Genomic DNA, 18245 nt, shown 5'->3' on the forward strand with positions numbered 1-18245 from the left:
GCCACAATTTGGTATTTTATGTATTGTTTTGGGGTATAAGACTAGGTAACCTTATAATGACAATAAGGATAGGAAACATCACTTTATAAAGTCAAAAAGTAAAGAATGGAATTCAATATAAAACTTCTGAAATATCTCTCATATATTGAGAGATATTGGCAAAATTGACTGTTTACATTCGGTTAAAAGTTTTTCATAGAAAATGTTATGGGCCAATGTCTTAGGAGCCAAGTACAAGTCTGACTTTGGATCAGATCTGAACCAATAAATTTTGTGGTAGTTTTTTGCTGAAAACATTTAAAATGTATCTAAAATGCATTTTAAAGTCAGTTTGCTTTAGACTACTTGATTTATGATATACCTTGGTGTAGCTTCATGTTTCTTCAGTGTATTATTTTCATCAACATTGGAAATTTTTTGGCCATTATTTCTTCAAATAGTTTTTCTTTTCCCTTCCTTCTGGGATTCCAATTAGTCACTTATTAACCTACTTGAAGGTGTCCCACAGCTCACTGGTGCTCTGTTCATTTTTTTTTTTTTTTTTTTTCCCAGTCTGCAGTGTCAAACTACCATTAATCCTATCCAGTGTATTTTTCATCTTTTTTTTTTTTTTTTTTTTTTTTTTTTTTTTTTTTTTTTTTTTTTTTGCGGTACGCGGGCCTCTCACTGTTGTGGGCTCTCCCGTTGCAGAGCACAGGCTCCGGACGCGCAGGCTGAGCGGCCATGGCTCACGGGCCCAGCCGCTCCGCTGCATGTGGGATCTTCTCGGACCGGGGCACGAACCTGCATCCCCTGCATCGGCAGGCGTACTCTCAACCACTGCGCCACCAGGGAAGCCCTATTTTTCATCTTTGACATTGTACTTTTCACTTTTAGAAGTTTGATTTAGGTCATTTTTATATCTTTGATGTCTTTCTTTAACCGTGCTTATGCTTTCCTTTTTCTTCTGGAACATATAGGGTGTATTTTTAATAGCTGTTTTAATGTTCTTCTTTCATAATTTCTAATCTGTTTGATTTCTGGGTCTGTTTCTATTGATTGATTTTTCTCCTCATTATGGGTCATATTTTCCTGCTTCTTGTGTGACTTCGTGAATTTGGGTACTAGACATTGTGAATTTTATGTTGTTTAGTGCTGGATTCTTTTATGTTCCTATAAATATTTTTAAGCTTTGTTCCAGGGCATTCAAAAAACTTGGAAATAGGGTGATCCTTTTGAGATTTGCTTTTAAACTTTGTTAGGGAGGGCTAGAGCAACTTTTAGTCTAGGGCTAATTTGCCTACTACTGAGACATTATCCTTCTGAGTTTTTTACCTGTTGCTTTATATATTATGAGGGTGTTTTGGTTTTGTTTCGTTTTTAGCCCTGGCTGTTGGGAATGTGAACTATTCCCAGCCCTGTGTGAGCTCAGAAAATTGTTCTGCCTGCTCCTTTCCCGTGGTTCATTTTCCAACCTTGGGTAGTTTCCTTGTATGTGTGTGCCTATCAACACTCAACATGAGACTCTGTAGATCTTCAGAGCTCTCTTTTTTGGTGCTCTGAAGGTGCACCAAAGGTGCAAGTCTCCTCCATGGTACTCTTCCTGTGATTCTAGCCACCTGGCTTCCCCACATTTTCAACTCTGTCTCTCAGCTTAGGGAGACCACCTCATTTATTTTGCCTTCTCTTCCTTGCCTGTTGTCCCATGTCTGAAAACTATTATTTCATATGTTTGTCTGTTTTTTTAGTTACTCCATCATAGCCAGAGGTGGCATCCTAAAAGTCAGTATATTTTAGGACTCTTAAGTGAGAAGAATGATTTTGGGGCTTCCCTGGTGGCACAGTGGTTAAGAATCCGCCTGCCAAGGCAGGGGACACGGGTTCGAGCCCTGGTGTGGGAAAATCCCACATGCTGCAGAGCAACTAAGCCCGTGCGCCACAACTATTGAGCCTGCACTCTAGAGTTCACGAGCCACAACTACTGAAGCCTGTGTGCCTAGACCCCGTGCTCTGCAACAGGAGCCACCGCAATGAGAAGCCCGTGTACTGCAAAGAAGAGTAGCCCCCACTCCCCTCAACTAAAGAAAGCCCGCGTGCAGCAGCAAAGACCCAATGCAGCCAAAAATAAATAAATAAAAATAAAATAAATTTATATATATATATATAAAAAAAGAATGCTTTCCAGCTTTTTACTCTGTACCCTAAAAATGTCCAATACACAGTATTTAAAGGCATTTATACAAACAATTGAAATCTTTCTTTGGGGAAATGAAAACAACAAAACTTGATTGCATATCATGATTTCATACTTTGCAGATGTTAATATTTAATCATATATAGAGTCATTTAGCTTAAGTGCATTAATGTAACTCATTTAAAAGAGGCCAGTAATTGTCCTATTAACTCCCAGCCTGGATGTTATCTGCTCTGCCCTGCTAGTAAGGCCAGAGGGGGACTCTTCTCTATTGGCACCCACAGAGATTGCTCTGATCTGTTGAAAATCCTGTTAAAATCTAATTACTTAGGAGAATCAGCCAGGGAATATCTAATGAGCTTGAGGAAACCCCACTAGAAGAAATTCTGTGTTACTAACGAATGAAATGTCTTCTGTCTTTCAATTATACTGGTACCATATGAACATAATTGCTGCCTTATAAAATGTGACTTTTGTTTGTTGTTTTTTAATTGTATGTCATGAATTTTTTGAGATGTGAAAATAACAATTTCCTATGGAGGACAAATGATGGTTTAAAGCTTAAATAGGCATACTTTATTCCTCACAAATATTTGATAACTTGTTAGCAAAAGCTTAAAAATGTACATTAATTAGTGAAACCACCCCACAGGTGTGAAAATTTTGACTATTAAAAGAACTTGAGTTTTTAGTCGAGAATGAAAAACGTGTTCATCAGGAGACTTTGGAAAGGATTATTCTCTGCAGTCATCTTAAAAATATTGCCAAAAGAAGTTGATTTATTAAAAATGAAAATTTATTTGTCTCACTTATTCTGTAAATGTATCTTTGAGACTCTTAGTGTGGTTTACATTTCCTTCTCTAACAATTAGCAATATCTTTTTTTTCACATCCAATTTAACTTTGTATTTCAACTTTGCTGACTTTCCACTTCTCTATATTTAGGACTTTTTTCTTAACATTGGATGGTTGTTTAAGACTATGGGCTTTGTAGTCAGATAGACCTGAGGTATTCAAATCCTAATTCTTCTACTGAGAATGAATTTCTTAACCTTCTGAGTCTCAGTTTCATTTCTATACAATGGGAACACTAATTAATATGTTAAAGTTGTGAATCTTTTATGAAGTAAAGCATGTAAAGTGCTTAGCACGGTATCATTCATGTTGTAACTGCTCAAGAGATGGTAGTTATTATTTTTGAAGACTAATTAAAATTTGGTATGTGAAAGAATTGTGATATCTAAGATTTATTAAAAACTAATGTAGGGTGAATTTCTATTATCCTAATGTATTTCTATCACCATGCTCGTATTAAATTTGTTGAAAAAATTAAAAAGGGTCTATTTTTAGTAGCATGTCGGTGAACTTCATTCCAGAGTTTATCAAGTTTTTAGCCAATGTGTCATTTTATAACATGGATTGATTTCAGTAGATGACATCAGAAACAAAATGTGGTTTGGTGATACATTACTTAGAAAAATACCTGTCTTAGTGATAAATTATTATTGGAATATTATATGATTTTAATGATTGAGGAGAAAAAAAGACTATTACATATTATTTCAACAATTAACAATGTAGCTATTATTTAAAATTATTATCTGGCCTATAGAACTCTGGCAGTTGAAATACTTAAATTGACAGTGCTTTTATTTTCAATCACTTGATAATATGTTAAAATTCGATTTTCTATTTTGCCTAAAATATAGATTAAAACATTCTTTAATCAGACTATTTGGAAATTAATATACAAGTAGCCTTATAAAATGATTCTTGTGTTTTATAACTGGGCAAGGATGTAGAATTATTATAATAATGTTTTCACTTAGAATATGCTTTTTTATATTTAAAATTCCTTTTTTGTATAATTCATTAATTCTTATAACAATTTTATGTAGTAGCCATATAGTACTGTATTGTAAGCAATAAAAGGAAACAGAATTTTTGTATACATGTAGCTCTGATTATATTTATAGTATAAAAAATACACATACAAAGTATAATATACAAACTGGGATGTTTCAATAAAAGAATATTTAAAATAATTTGCTAACATTTGTGAATTTAATACTTTATATAGATTTGATCTTCTTGAAAAAATCTTATTGAGAGATAATGAATGGTGTTATTTGGTGAGAGAAAAATTTAGAATTGAATGTATGGTAATTCACACTATTTGTTAAAAAGTTTATATATAATCAATAAGTATGGCAAACTTATTTTATCTGCCAGGAATTATTATGCTATAATCAAAGACCAAACACCAGCTAATTTGTTCATGTAACAAATATTTATTGAGGGCTTATTATTTGCCGTAATGGGAATGTAATGTTGAACAAGACAGGCAGGGAAGAAGAATTAGCAGATTCATTATTAAAGCTAATATTTTGCCACAATGTCAGTTCATGAAACTGTTCACTCAGCTGAAGTCCCTGACAGAAAGTGCTTTGGTTGTTGATCTTAGCATATGAAACTATCTGCTACGCCTGGCTTTGCTGGGGAATTCATATACATAACTTGATTAAGTTAGCACCTTTTCGTTAATCAGTTTCTGTTGATAACAGAAACAAATACTTCACTGACAAATAGAAGTAAAAATAAAAAAGAGGTAGTCTTACGTCTTTATTTTGGTCTTTCCAAGGTTAAACTCTCTGTTTGGAAAACTTCAAATGTCTAAATCTCTGTAAAGCATGTCACATTTCTCCCCCACTATGCCCTTTTCCCATCCTGTCCACTCCCCGCAAGGACACACACTTCCACAACTTTGCCTGGCATATATGGTAGGCACTCAGTAAGTGCTATTGAATTAGTGTAATTAATAATTCTTTTATTCCATTAGGTTATATTTCTAGTTCTGTTGTTGATTCCCTGTGATAATTTGGCATAAAGCCAAGTCACAGGACCCCTTAATTTTCCTGAATAAAAATGAATGCTACATTTTCCAAAAACCTGATTAAAATATACTGAGGACTGTGAGACATTAGTTGGAGCTGTATGAAATTGTGATACTTGACCATTTTTTTTGACATACAAAAATAAATTTTTTTCTAAGGTGTTTTAACTTGACCAAAAATGTAATATAATTATCACAATAATCACAACTCTATGTTAGTCACATCACTGCTTATAGTTTTCTTTCTACCTTTCTATTTCACCTTGATTGCTAATTTTGGCCTTGCTTTCTTCACTGAATGGTATTTTATTACCAAAAAATTAATTGCGTAATATACCTGTCACTCCAAATAGTAAATTATATATTTTTTAATGTTAATGAGCCTAGAGTCCAATAGGCTAGGTCTAGCAAGCAGTATTATTTGACTTCTTTAAGGACTTTTAGGTAGGGAATAGTGGGTAGTGTTTAAATTCTAAATTTTGCTATAGTTTAAAAAAAATCAGTTCATTTCAGTATTAGAAAGTACATATAAAACTAATTTTTATTGTTTCTAACAAACTGGAAATTTTATTTGTCTATGATTTGAAAATTATTACTGTGTTTACTCTGAAAACTAAAATTTTAAGCCCTGGTCAACTGATTTCTTATTTATTCTGATAATACTATGAAATACCTTATAATTTTCACAAAATATAGTTATGACAAAATGATATTCACCAGAAGTTATTATTCTATCTCTGAAGCAAGGCCACAGATGATCCTTCTTTTCTTTTTTAAATAGAAAGTAACCCCACTGTATGAGCTAAAGCTCCCCTAAGGTAAAACCTGCACTGCTGTGTGTTTCACATCATTTAAGGAAAGGAAACATAATTTAATTTGCTCAACACAGGGTATCTGGAAAGATGGCTGGAGAAGAGAGATGTAACCTCGCTATTTATGCAAATATAAGGAAGCTGTTATAACTACTTATCTGTTAATCCAGGAGCCCTGAGCAAGTAACTCAAATGAGTAGTCCCCAAATTCAGGGCCTATGACAAGGTTTTCACCGGTTGGCAGCAAAAACAAAAACAAACAAAAAAAAGAAAGACAATATAAATTTTCCATAAAGCTAAATTTATTGAATTGAAAGAACTATTTATATTCATATATATGTAAAATTTATACATATATACACATACATATACATATCAATATATATAGCCTATCTTTTCTTTGTAAGGAAAAAGCTTTTTAGAGTAGTTTTAGGTTCACAGCAAAATTCAGAAGGAGGTACAGAGATCTCTGATATGATCCCTGCACCCCCAACATGCAGAACCTCCCCCATTATCCACATCCCCCACAAGCCTGATACATTTGTTACAACTGATAAACCTACATTTATACATCATTTTCACCCAAAGTCCATAGTTCACATCAGGGTTCACTCTTGGTCTTGTGCATTCTATGGGTTCGGACAAATGTAAACTGACATGTATTCACCATTATAGTATCATGCAGAGTAGTTTCAACTGCCCTAAAAATCCTCTGTGCTCCACTTATTCATCCCTCTTCCTCCCACTTCGCAACCACTAATCTTTTTACAGTCCCCGTAGTTTTACCTTTGCCAGAATGTGCATATAGTTGGAATCATATGGTAGGTAGCCTTTTCAGATTGGCTTCTTTTACTTGATCATATCCATTTCAGTTTCCTCCATTTAATATAAACTACCGGGCTTCCCTGGTGGCGCAGCGGTTGAGAGTCCGCCTGCCGATGCAGGGGACGCGGGTTCGTGCCCCGGTCCGGGAAGATCCCACATGCCGTGGAGCGGCTGGGCCCGTGAGCCATGGCCGCTGAGCCTGTGCGTCCAGAGCCTGTGCTCCGCAACGGGAGGGGTCACAACAGTGAGAGGCCCGTGTACCGCCAAAAAAAATATATATATATATATAGCCTATCTTCTGTGAATTTATAGTAAATGATTTGTTCAGTGTTCCTATTTGCCAAAATAAACAGTTAGTCATCCTATGTGACTTCCCTGAATATTTTTTGAAATGTCCTTGAAATCGAAATATCTTGGGGAACTTCTCCAGCGGTCAGGTGGTTAAGACTCCACGCTTCCAATGCACGGGGCACTTGATCCCTGGTCGGGGAACTAAGATCCCATATGCCATGCAGCGTGGCCAAAAATAAGTAAATAAAATAAAACAGAGACATTTTAAAAAAATCTTGGAAACATCTACTTTATATATCTGTTTTCTCACCTGTTGAATGGAAGTAATGATTCTTATTTTATAGGATTATTGTGAAGAATAAACGAGATGCATAGGTGGAAGTGCTTGGGATAGCACTTGACACTCTATGGATGCTTCTGATTTTAGTCCAGTCTGAAACTCTGGTGTAGGGCCCAAGATTTCATCCAGTTTTCCTTTGAGGAGATTGAAGATAGTAAGCTCAGATTGGGACATTCTTTGACGCATAGCAGATGCCAAATAAATACTTTTTGAGCCTAAGGGTTAATAAAGTAGAAGAGTTGTGTAGGTAATTGGGCATGAGTGTCAGGAGTTCTAGAATGAGTTCTAGACAGGAAATCTTTTGTACATAGATGGCAACTGAAGTCAGTAAAGTATGAAGACAAGAGGACCTGGGACATGCTATAATGATTTTAAAGCCCATGAAGCTGTGTTGCCTCCCCAGCATATATGCAAAGGAAGCATAAAGGTCAAGACATCTTACAACATCCTCATAGCAGTTATTTGTTCCATATCCTTCTTAATTTTGTAGACTTTCCATCCTAGTTGAAAGTCTTTGGACTCTGCTTGTTGAATGTTTAATTCCAGAGCTGGAACCTCTTTTCCTGTGAGGCCTTAGCCATGCTGGGTGCTGTTGGCACTAAAGATAATCCTTTAGGGTAAAAAAAATATGTCAGAACTAAAAGATTATTTAGGGGCCTTTAAGTCAAGTTGGGTTATTTCCTGATAATAAGTATATTCTCTGAAGAATCGTCCACCCTATTAGAGAAGCATGCCTTCTTTGACAGATCACGCAGCTTGAGAAGAGATGTACTTGGAAAGGTAAGGAAGAAAGGAGACCCTAGCTTAGCCAGCCAGAACGAATGAAGCCAGCCTGGCAATCAATGGCATGACAGATGTTGCAGCCAGATCACTCACACCCAACAGAGATGTATGCTTTTCTTACTCGTATATAAAAGGGCAGCCAGAAAGACTTTGTGCAGCCTGGCCTTTGTTACCAGCTGTCTGGCTGTTGGTAGGACTTGTCTCTGTTTATAGTACCCTCCCTATTTCATCCCAAGGGATACATTTACTCCGTAAACCCTATTCTCATGTGCTTGGTCAGTCTGTCCACCAGAGTAGGTCTAAAGTCTCCTCGGCTTGATTTTAATTCCTGAACTTTTTGTTACTGAGATTGGGCCTCAGCTAAGCTGTGATGTTGGCAAAGTTCATTGTCCACAACTCTGGGATATTTTTCTGTGCCCTTTCTGCCTGGCTCCTGAGGTGTGCTCCCTTTCAAGAGATTATATTTCTATAATTCCTGCCTTAAGGGAGATCAGAGAGACAGTGTGACAAAACAGCAAACTATGGTATTTATGGTAAATGCGACTTCTTTAGACCCTTAACAAACTTTTATCTGTATTCATACCCACCCTTTTCTTCTAGCTTAAATGTAAGAGATATCCATCCTTAAATCTAAGGCTAATTTCTCTATTTGTGCTCTGGATCTCATTTCCTCCTCCTAGCTAAGGTTCTTTACTTTATCAGTGATGCCCCCTCTCTCCTGTACTTTGGTTCTTTTCCTCTCTTAGAATATCTGAGTTGTAATTTTGGTTTTGCCACCTGTTTACTGTGTGAACTTGGACAAGTACTTTCACCTCTCTAGGCCATAATTTTCTCATCGGTAGAATGAAAGAGTTGGACTAGATGATCTCTAAACTCCTTTTTGTCTCTGAGTTTCTTATCTAAATGTATAAATTTACAAGGCTGGAGTTTATCTTTGTATTCTCACATATTGACCTACCTGACTTGGTGATAAATTACTATTGGAATATTATACATTAATGATTGAGGAGAAAAAGACTATGGCATATTATTTCAACAATTAACAATGTAACTATTATTTAAAGTCATTGTCTGAGTTGGAGGAAAAATTTCCTGGCCTATAGAATTCAAGAAATATTTGAATTGACAATAGCTCTGAGGTGCTCACAACTTTCTTTCTTTTTTTTTTTTTTTTTTTTTTTTTTTTTTTGTGGTACGCGGGCCTCTCACTGTTGTGGCCTCTCCAGTTGCGGAGCACAGGCTCCGGACGCGCAGGCTCAGTGGCCATGGCTCACGGGCCCAGCCGCTCCGCGGCATGTGGGATCTTCCCGGACCAGGGCACCAACCCGTGTCCCCTGCATCGGCAGGCGGATTCTCAATCACTGCGCCACGAGGGAAGCCTGCTCACAACTTTAATATTGTTCTAGTTTCTCTCTTAGAGGGCAAAATGATTTTTTTTTTTTAAACTGACACTTTATTTATTAAAAAAATTTTTTGTTCCTATCACGTGGCTTGTGGGATTTTAGTTCCCCAACCAAGGGTCAAACCAGGGACCCCTGCAGTGGAAGCGCAGAGTCCTAACCACTGGACAACCAGGGAATTCCCAAAATGATTCTGTAACTCAGTTTACACAGTTATATATTATATATATATAAGAATATATTATACACTTGTATATACACACATATAATAAGTGTATATTATACACTTCTAGATTATAAGTATATTATAATACACTAAGGTATTATTGAATTTGTCTTTTTTTTTTACACATTTCCTCTTGTACTCTGTGTCAGTCAGAACTCTTCTTGTTGCAAGAAACTGAAACCTAATTCAAACCAACTTAAACAAAAGGATTTCCCAGGGGAGTAGTTAGCTTCAAGCCTAGATGGTTCTATGGACTCAAACAAGGTCAGTAGGTCTCTGTATTATCTGTTAATCAGGATAGGCTAAATGCTGTTATAAACAACCCCCAAATCTCAGTAGCTCAACACAATAGAAGTTTATTTCTGTATACATAACAGTTTAATGAGCATGTTCAGTGAATGGCCTTCCATATGATGATTAAGGGCCTCAAGCCCATTTCCTCTTCTAGCCTTCTACTCCAAGGGCCTCAGAGTCCTCTGCTGGAACTTGACGTCTAGCCAACAGATAGATGTTAGGGTGGGAGTGGGGGACAGCCTGTAGGATCACTGTCACTGACCAGAGTTTAGTCATATAACTACAATAGTCTTCAAGGGAGACAGAAATACAGTTTCACTGTGTGACCAGAGGGAAGAGTGAGCACATAGCAATCTCCTTTGTACTCTCTTTCCATCTCTTGGCTCTGTGTATCTCTCCTGTGTCATTCTTCACCAAGTTCTCTCCACGTGGAGCAAAAATGGTTGCGGGCAACCACAGACTCAAATCCTCCTAATGTATCAACCTCGGTGGAAGAGACCATCTTCCCTGTAAGCTCCAGCAGAAAAGCCCCATCTGTGGACCAACTGAGGCTAGTGGAATGGTTCATACTAGTTGGCTAGGCCTGAGTCATTTGCCCCTCCAGTATCATCTCTACCTAGACTGCATGAGTGGATTACCCTGGAAAAGAGGGGTTCTTGCTGCATAGGCAAGAACCAAGAGGTATATACTACCTCCCTCTTAGGAACAGTGCTCATTTTAATTTTGTTAAAATATTTTTTCAGTGCCTGTGTCTTGACAACCTGTAAAATGCCTCCTCTTTCTTCTTCCTGCTCATTTCCCTCCTTGTCATTTACACTGATATGTGAATTTATTTATCTCACCAAACAAATGAGTACCGATGGGGACAATATATTTGACTGGATGTATGCCAAAGTCATTCTGAAAAATGTTCCCAGAGGTACTGTCTCCAAAACAAGTCTGTTTAGAATATTGTCTATGGAAAGAGAATAGTGTAAGGGCAATGCTTATTCCATAAAAATTTATCTTTAGCAGTAGAATTTTAGGCCCCTGGTTGGAGAAGTTGCTTTGGGTTGAATTGCTGCTCTGAAGCCTTCAAATCAGTCCACACGGGTGATTCTGTGCGGATGAAAGGCCAGTGAAGGAGGCTTCAGTGTCTGTGCACCAGCTGCACTGATGGATCCCATTGCTTGTATGGAGGAAGTTGACTTAGGGAGACTTATGGGATTTATGAGTAAGGGGCCAGGTTCCTAATGCCCACACAGAGATAAGAAATTTGGCCAAAAAAATCTATGAAAGGTAGTGAACCTAGAACTGATGCTCCTGAATACAGCCTACAACTTAGTTCTTATACTCAAATGCTAGAAAAACTCTCTGTCCCAGATATGTGGAAAGAATCTTGGCATCTGTCTGGGAAATTAAAATCCCAAGCTTGTGCTATATGTATGTGTGATGCCCAAATTTATTCTATCTGCATGATATAGGTATATATAGTATATATATAGGATATATAGGATACATTATCAAAGAAATAGTCCAGGGACATTGATACTATTGAGAGAAGCATATTTGCAGAAACGAGCCTAGAAATACTGTGTATCTTCCATACTTTCTTTTTTTTTTTGCGGTACGCAGGCCTCTCACTGTTGTGGCCTCTCCCATTGCGGAGCACAGGCTCCGGACGCGCAAGCTGAGCGGCCATGGCTCACGGGCCCAGCCGCTCCGTGGCATGTGGGATCTTCCCAGACCGGGGCACGAACCCGTGTCCCCTGCATCGGCAGGCGGACTCTCAACCACTGCGCCACCAGGGAAGCCCTCTTCCATACTTTTACAACCAGGGCACCTATGATGGCTATAGAATAAATAAATTCCTCTGAAATGGAATAGAAAAAAATTACAAACCATATAAAAAAAAAAGCTTCCATAAGGGAGAGTCAGCAGGTGCAACCAACAGAATTAGCACCCTAAGAACTAGAAATAATGGAATATTTTGAAAGAGATTATAAAATAAATGTTTATAATGATTTAAGAAATAAAAGGAAGACTAGAAGCCATTATGAAGTAAGACCATTGTATTAAAAATGAGCAGGTAACAGAATATGTAAAAGATCAATATGAGGAAAACTACAAAACTGATGAAAGTAAAACTAATAAGTGAATTCAGCAAAGTTGTAGGATACAAAATCAGGACATCAAAATCAGTTGCCTTTCTGTACACTGACAATGAACAGTTGAAAAGGAAATTAAGAAAACAATTCCATTTATAATAGCATGGAAGAAACTTAAATACATATTACCAAGTGAAAGAAACCAATCTGAATAATCATATTTACTGTATGATTCCAACTATATGACATTCTGTTAAAGGAAAAACTATGAAGACAGTAAAAGAAGGTTGCAGTGAAACTATTCTGTATAATACTATGATGGTGGATATATGTTATTATACAATAGTACAAATACATAGAATGTACAACACCAAGTGTTGAACCCTAATGTAAACTTTGGACTCTGGGTGCTAATGATGTGTCATTGTAGGTTCATTGATTGTAGCAAAGGTATTCCAAGAAAGAATATTACAGAACTTACAGAAATAAGAAACTGCATGGATGGTGTAGTAGCCACTATCATATTCACCATTGTTGTTTCCCGGGCACATGGAAAGCTATACTTCTCAGCCCCCTTGTAATGGGGCTGCACCATGTAACTAGTTCTGGTCAATTGGCTCTGAGAGGAGTTCACTTTATGTTCCAAGTATCTAACTGCACATATAAGAAATGTCAGTGCTTGTTTCCTGCTTATTGACCAAGGAAGGCATTTATTTGAGGTAGTGAGGCTTCCATCACCTGAGGGGATGCATCCTGCCTATCTTGTTCCTCCTTTCCGTATTCTTGCCTTCTAGTCCCCTTGCAGCTTGGGATGGCCATGGGACTCATTTTGACCAATGAGACATAGGGGAATGACTGATGTAGGGCTCTGGGGAAAGTTTTTCTTCTTAGGTAAAAGAGCTTTATGAGGAGAAAGCCTTTTATCCTCTTCTTTTCTGCTTGAAACAGTGGTGTGATGATGTTGTGTTTGGAATGGGGACAGCTCTATCTTATGACCAAGCATGAGGAGAAAGGAGAGTGAGGAGCAGAAAAATAGAGTCTGTGTCCTTGGTATCACCATTGAGCTACTGCTCTTTCAACCCTGGAGCATCCAAATTCCAGCTTTCTAGTTATGCAAGATAATTAAGGGTCTTATTGCCTAAGTCACTGTTAATGGGGTATTCTGATACATTTCATGCTGTTTTCAAGCATACATGTAATATTTCTAAAAATTGACCCATATTAAGCCAAAAGGAACTTCAACATATTCTAAAGAACCAGAACCTTATGGAACATGCTTTCTAGTTAGAGCATAATATCAATATAATAATATAAGTATAATATATAATAAAAATGAATATCAAAAGTTTAAAAATTATTATATTGTGGAATCTAAAAAACACTCTTCTAAATTCATAGATCTAAGAAGAAATTATGATAGAAACTATGGAATATTTAGATAACAGTGAAAGAACTATACCATATCAAAACATATAGCAGCAGAAGTATACTCAGATGAAAATTTATAGCTTAAATTCATATATTAGCAAATAAAGAGATATTAAAATTAATGAATTATAGACAGTAGAATAGTGCTTACCAGGGGCCAAGGGCAGGGGAAAATGAAGAGTTATTGTTTAACAGGTAGAAAGTTTTTGTTTGGGAGGATGAAAAAAGTCCTGGAGATGCATGGTGGTGATGGTTATACAACAATGTGAATGTGTTTAATGCCACTGAACTGTACACTTAAAAGTGGTTAAAATGGTAGATTTTGTGTTATGTATATTTTACCACAATAAAACATATTCTTAAAAAATTAATAAAGAGTCAGTTCAAGAAGTTGGAATAAACCCCTCAAAAGCAGAAGGAAAAGTGATGATAAGAAAGGAATGTAATTAAATAATAAAGATTGAAATAAATTCACAAACTAAAAGTTGGTAATCTGAAAGGGCCAACAACAAATTTATTAAGAGAAAAAAGATAACAGGAATGATGAAGGGAATGGCTCATTGAGTTAATCACTTTAGGGATGTCTAGTAAGCTAAGGACTGTCAGATGTCCCCTTGAATGAGCAACAAGCATGGAATGGCAAGGACAGTCTCAGCAGAACAGTAAGGTCAGAAACTTCATTCACTAGTTTTTGCAATGAGTAAGTTGGGAAGAACTAGGAATATTGAGCACAGATGATTCCTTCGAAACTTGATTGTGAAGGAAAGGAGACAGTATGAGAGAGTAAATGAACAAGCATGAAAGAATACTAGCGGGAAGGGGAAATAAGAGCACTGGTACTCATAGTTGAGAGATTTTTCTCCAATTGTGTTCAGCAACCTTTGTGAAAGAAGGAATTGATGTAGAATAGTGTTTGGGGGTGCCTGCTCTGTTCATATTCCCTGCTTAGGTACAAGATGTAGCAGCCATATTTTTAAAATGTGACTCGACCTTTTCTGGACACAGCTGATTAGCAGGGGTGGGGTGATCACTTATACTCTCTCTTTCTCAAGAGTTTGTCCCAAGAGACAGAGATTTTTGCCTACTGGTGGTAAGGGTGGATCCTTAAAACATAGATTTGAGGCTGGAAGCACACAGGGTTTGGTACATCCAGAGGAAGCTTGTTGGGAGAAGATGGGGTGTGGGGCAACCCCATTTTTGGGAGGTTGGGAGAAGCATGGAGGTGGAGGGAAGAGGAGAAGAGAGGAGAAGGCAAGGGAAGAGACAGGGGAAAATAGAAATAGCAGAGATGAGAAAGACCATATGAGCTCTAAGAAGAACGTTTTGATTTATTTTTTCAAGCTTTCTTTCTAGCTCTTCTTTCAGTGAAATCTGGCTCTATGAATATCTGGGTCAGAAAATTTGCCCCATATAAACACTATAATAAAGTATTTGTTAATTGAACTAGATTTAGTAAATATCTATTCCTTGAAACAAAACAGCTTGAAAAATATGGTTGTATTATCTTAGGTGGTGGGAATAGCATGAATAAAGCCATAAAGGAGCGGGAATTAAAATCCAGTTGAACCAAGGAGAAATCATAATGGGAGTAGTAGCTAAAGGCAAAGAAAATTAAAGCAGTAGGAGTAAGCCACCACAAGTCCATGGTGGAAGGAAAGTGAGGTTGAATTGACACATTAACAACCAATCCACCTATCCAACTTTATCAGTGTAACTTTCAGCAGGTTGACTCTGGCTAAAGCTTGCCATGTCATCTGCCTTCTTGTCACTAAACCAAACTTGAGTCCACTTACCCATGTGCAGTAAAGCCAATCTACTGATACCAGTTTGTGATGAAGGAAAGTGCAGCGTTTATTGCAAAGCCAAGCAAGGAATATGGGTAGCTAATGCTCAGAAGGCCTGAACTCTGAACCTTCCGATGGATTTCAGGGAAAGGTTTTTAAAGACAGGATGAGGAAGGGGGTTGCAGGGTAAATGATCAGCTCATGGATATTCTTCTGATTGGTTGGTGGTGGGATAATCAGGAGTCAACATCATCAACCTTCTTGTTCCAACTGGTCTGAGTTCTACATCCTTGTCATCAGCATACAGTTAAATTCTTCTTCCTGGTGGGAGTTTCAGTATCTGTAAAATAGGTCAAAGGATAAGACTCAGAATCTCATCTGTAGCCCTCCAGGAGGAACTAAAGGTCCTTAACTTTGTTTCATGACTAAACTGTTATTATTTTGCCTTGCTTGACTCTTTTCCTTTGTTTCTGCATTTTCTCACTTCTCTGATTAAATTTATTCTTTGGAACTTTGGGAAGGCCTAGGAGACTAAAGTTTTTTTCTTACAAACAAGTGGCAGGTGGAGGACATGGTGGGGGAATCTCTCCTGGGAAGGCTCCATAGGGTCCTGCTCAGTTACATTCTTACTAAATCAGTCTTTCCCTTTTTGTTTAAAAATAGTTGAATAAATTTTTTTTAAGTTACTTTACAGAAAACTGAAAGTAAGTGTCAGCCCCATTTAACAGCAAGTTTAGAAGAGGGGATAGAGTAAGCTAAAGCTTTCAGCAGCAGGAAACACTCTGAAACTCTTTCCTTGCTTACAGCATATTATGTTTTCCAAAGATGGTCACAGTAGTACATACCCTGTTCCACATGTTCTTACCATATGATGATAACATTTTTTTTCATTGAGACGTGGTATCTGTGCACTGAAATTGCAGAAAAATTTGTATAACTGCCTTGACCAATAAAACGCAGCACAAGTGATGTTGTGTTACTTCTGAGACTGGTCACAAAAGACAGTTTTTACTGTGTTCTCTCTCGGGGTGCTTGCTCTTGGAGCCCTAAAACCATGTTGTGAGGAAGCCCAGTCCACAAATAGACACCATGTATGGGTGTTCTGGCCAACACCTTCAGCTGGACCCCCAGCCAACAGGCAACATCAGCTAACAGTAAACTTCAGATGATCCAAATTTCAACTCTTCTAGCTGAAGCACAGAAATCATGGAGCAGATGCCATCTGCACTGTGCCCTGTCTAAATTTCTGACCCATAGAAACTGTGAGAATTGATATATGATTATTGTTGTTTTAAGTCACCTAGCTTTGGGGTAATTTTTTATGCAGCAATAGATAACTAATATACTACTTATATCATAAACCCAAATCATAAGGTTGGTGCTGACCAAGACAATGCCAAGCTTTCTTGAAAGAAATAAAGTTTTTAAAAAATTATTATGGAATATTAAGTTTTAATGACATTCCTGTCTAACTTTGTCTTTGGGGAATGAAAACATTGTTATTTTGACCTAGAAAATCAGTTGCTATTATAGCCCTTTATTACAGAATCCAGAATCTATGTAACAGTTACTGCTTAATGAATTATTGGGCTTTCAAATTTCTTTATCCTAAGATTCTCACTCAGTTCTTTGCACATAGTAGGTACTGAATTAGATACTGAAATACTGAATTAATAACAAATACTGAATTAAACTGAAATTTTCAATGTAAAGCACATCATTTTACAGGGCAGTGGCAGTGAAAATGCCATAATTTCTGTGAGAATGAAACGTTTGTGAAAGAAGCCATTTGACAATAGCATTTTGAGCAATTTCAGTGGTAACACCAAAAGGGTTGCCTACAGTGGCATTAAAATCGATTAATAAAACTCGATTGAGTGCTGATAAAAATTTTTACTTGGATGAAGAAGACAAGGCAAGTGAAGTTGCCACTGAGGAAGAAAAGGAGGAGGAGGAAGAAAGTGAAGAAGAACCATCAGACAGTGACAGAAGTAAAAATAATGAGTTTATTGATGAAGACAACTTACTAAATAGCACAAAATCTAAACTTCTGAAGTTGACTAACAACAGCATAGATCCTGGTCTGAGTATTAAGCAGTTGGATGGTTTGTATATTAATGTCAATGCAGACAAGCTACAGTTGAACAAGAGAACCCTAACACAGATCAAGGAGAAAAAGAAAAATGAGCTTTTGCAGAAAGCCATCATTACTCCTGATTTTGAAAAAAACTACTGTGTCCCACCATATAGTGAATCAAAGTATAAACTTCAGAAAAAACGCAGACAAGAGCGACAAAAAACAGCAGGTGATGGCTGGTTTGGTATGAAAGCTCCAGAACTGACAGATGAACTGGAAAATGATCTCAAAGCACTGAAGATGAGAGCTAGCATGGACCCAAAAAGGTTTTACAAGAAAAATGATAGAGATGGCTTCCCCAAGTACTTCCAGATTGGAACCATTGTTGACAATCCAGCTGACTTCTACCATTCACGAGTTCCCAGGAAACAAAGGAAGAGAACTATTGTGGAGGAACTGCTGGCCGATTCTGAGTTCAGAAGATATAACCGAAGGAAATACTGAGAGATTATGGCTGAAAAGGCAGCAAATGCAGCAGGAAAGAAGTTTCGAAAGAAGAAGTTTCGCAATTGAGATTCACTAAGCAAATCACAAAATTTTACATCTCCCCTTTATTTATTACTAAAGATATTTTGAACACTAACACGACCATCACATTTAAAAATATCCCTTCTTTCATAATTTCTTTTAGACAGTTTTGCATCTATGTTAATAAGGGATATTGGTCTATAATTTTTTTTCTTTTTGTGTCTTTATCTGGCTTTGATATCATAGTAATATTGGTCTCATAGAATGAATAAGGATGTGTTTTTTCCTATTCTATTTTTTGGGG

At 37.1% G+C, this 18245-nt stretch overlaps 1 pseudogene; it reads left to right on the forward strand.

Annotated features, from left to right (window-relative positions):
• Positions 1-14183: 14183 nt before the first annotated feature.
• On the forward strand, positions 14184-17946 carry LOC136793573 (deoxynucleotidyltransferase terminal-interacting protein 2 pseudogene; annotated as a pseudogene).
• The last annotated feature ends 299 nt before the right edge of the window (positions 17947-18245 follow it).

The sequence above is a fragment of the Kogia breviceps genome, chromosome 1, assembly GCF_026419965.1.
Source record: "Kogia breviceps isolate mKogBre1 chromosome 1, mKogBre1 haplotype 1, whole genome shotgun sequence".
NCBI classification, from domain to species: domain Eukaryota; kingdom Metazoa; phylum Chordata; class Mammalia; order Artiodactyla; family Physeteridae; genus Kogia; species Kogia breviceps.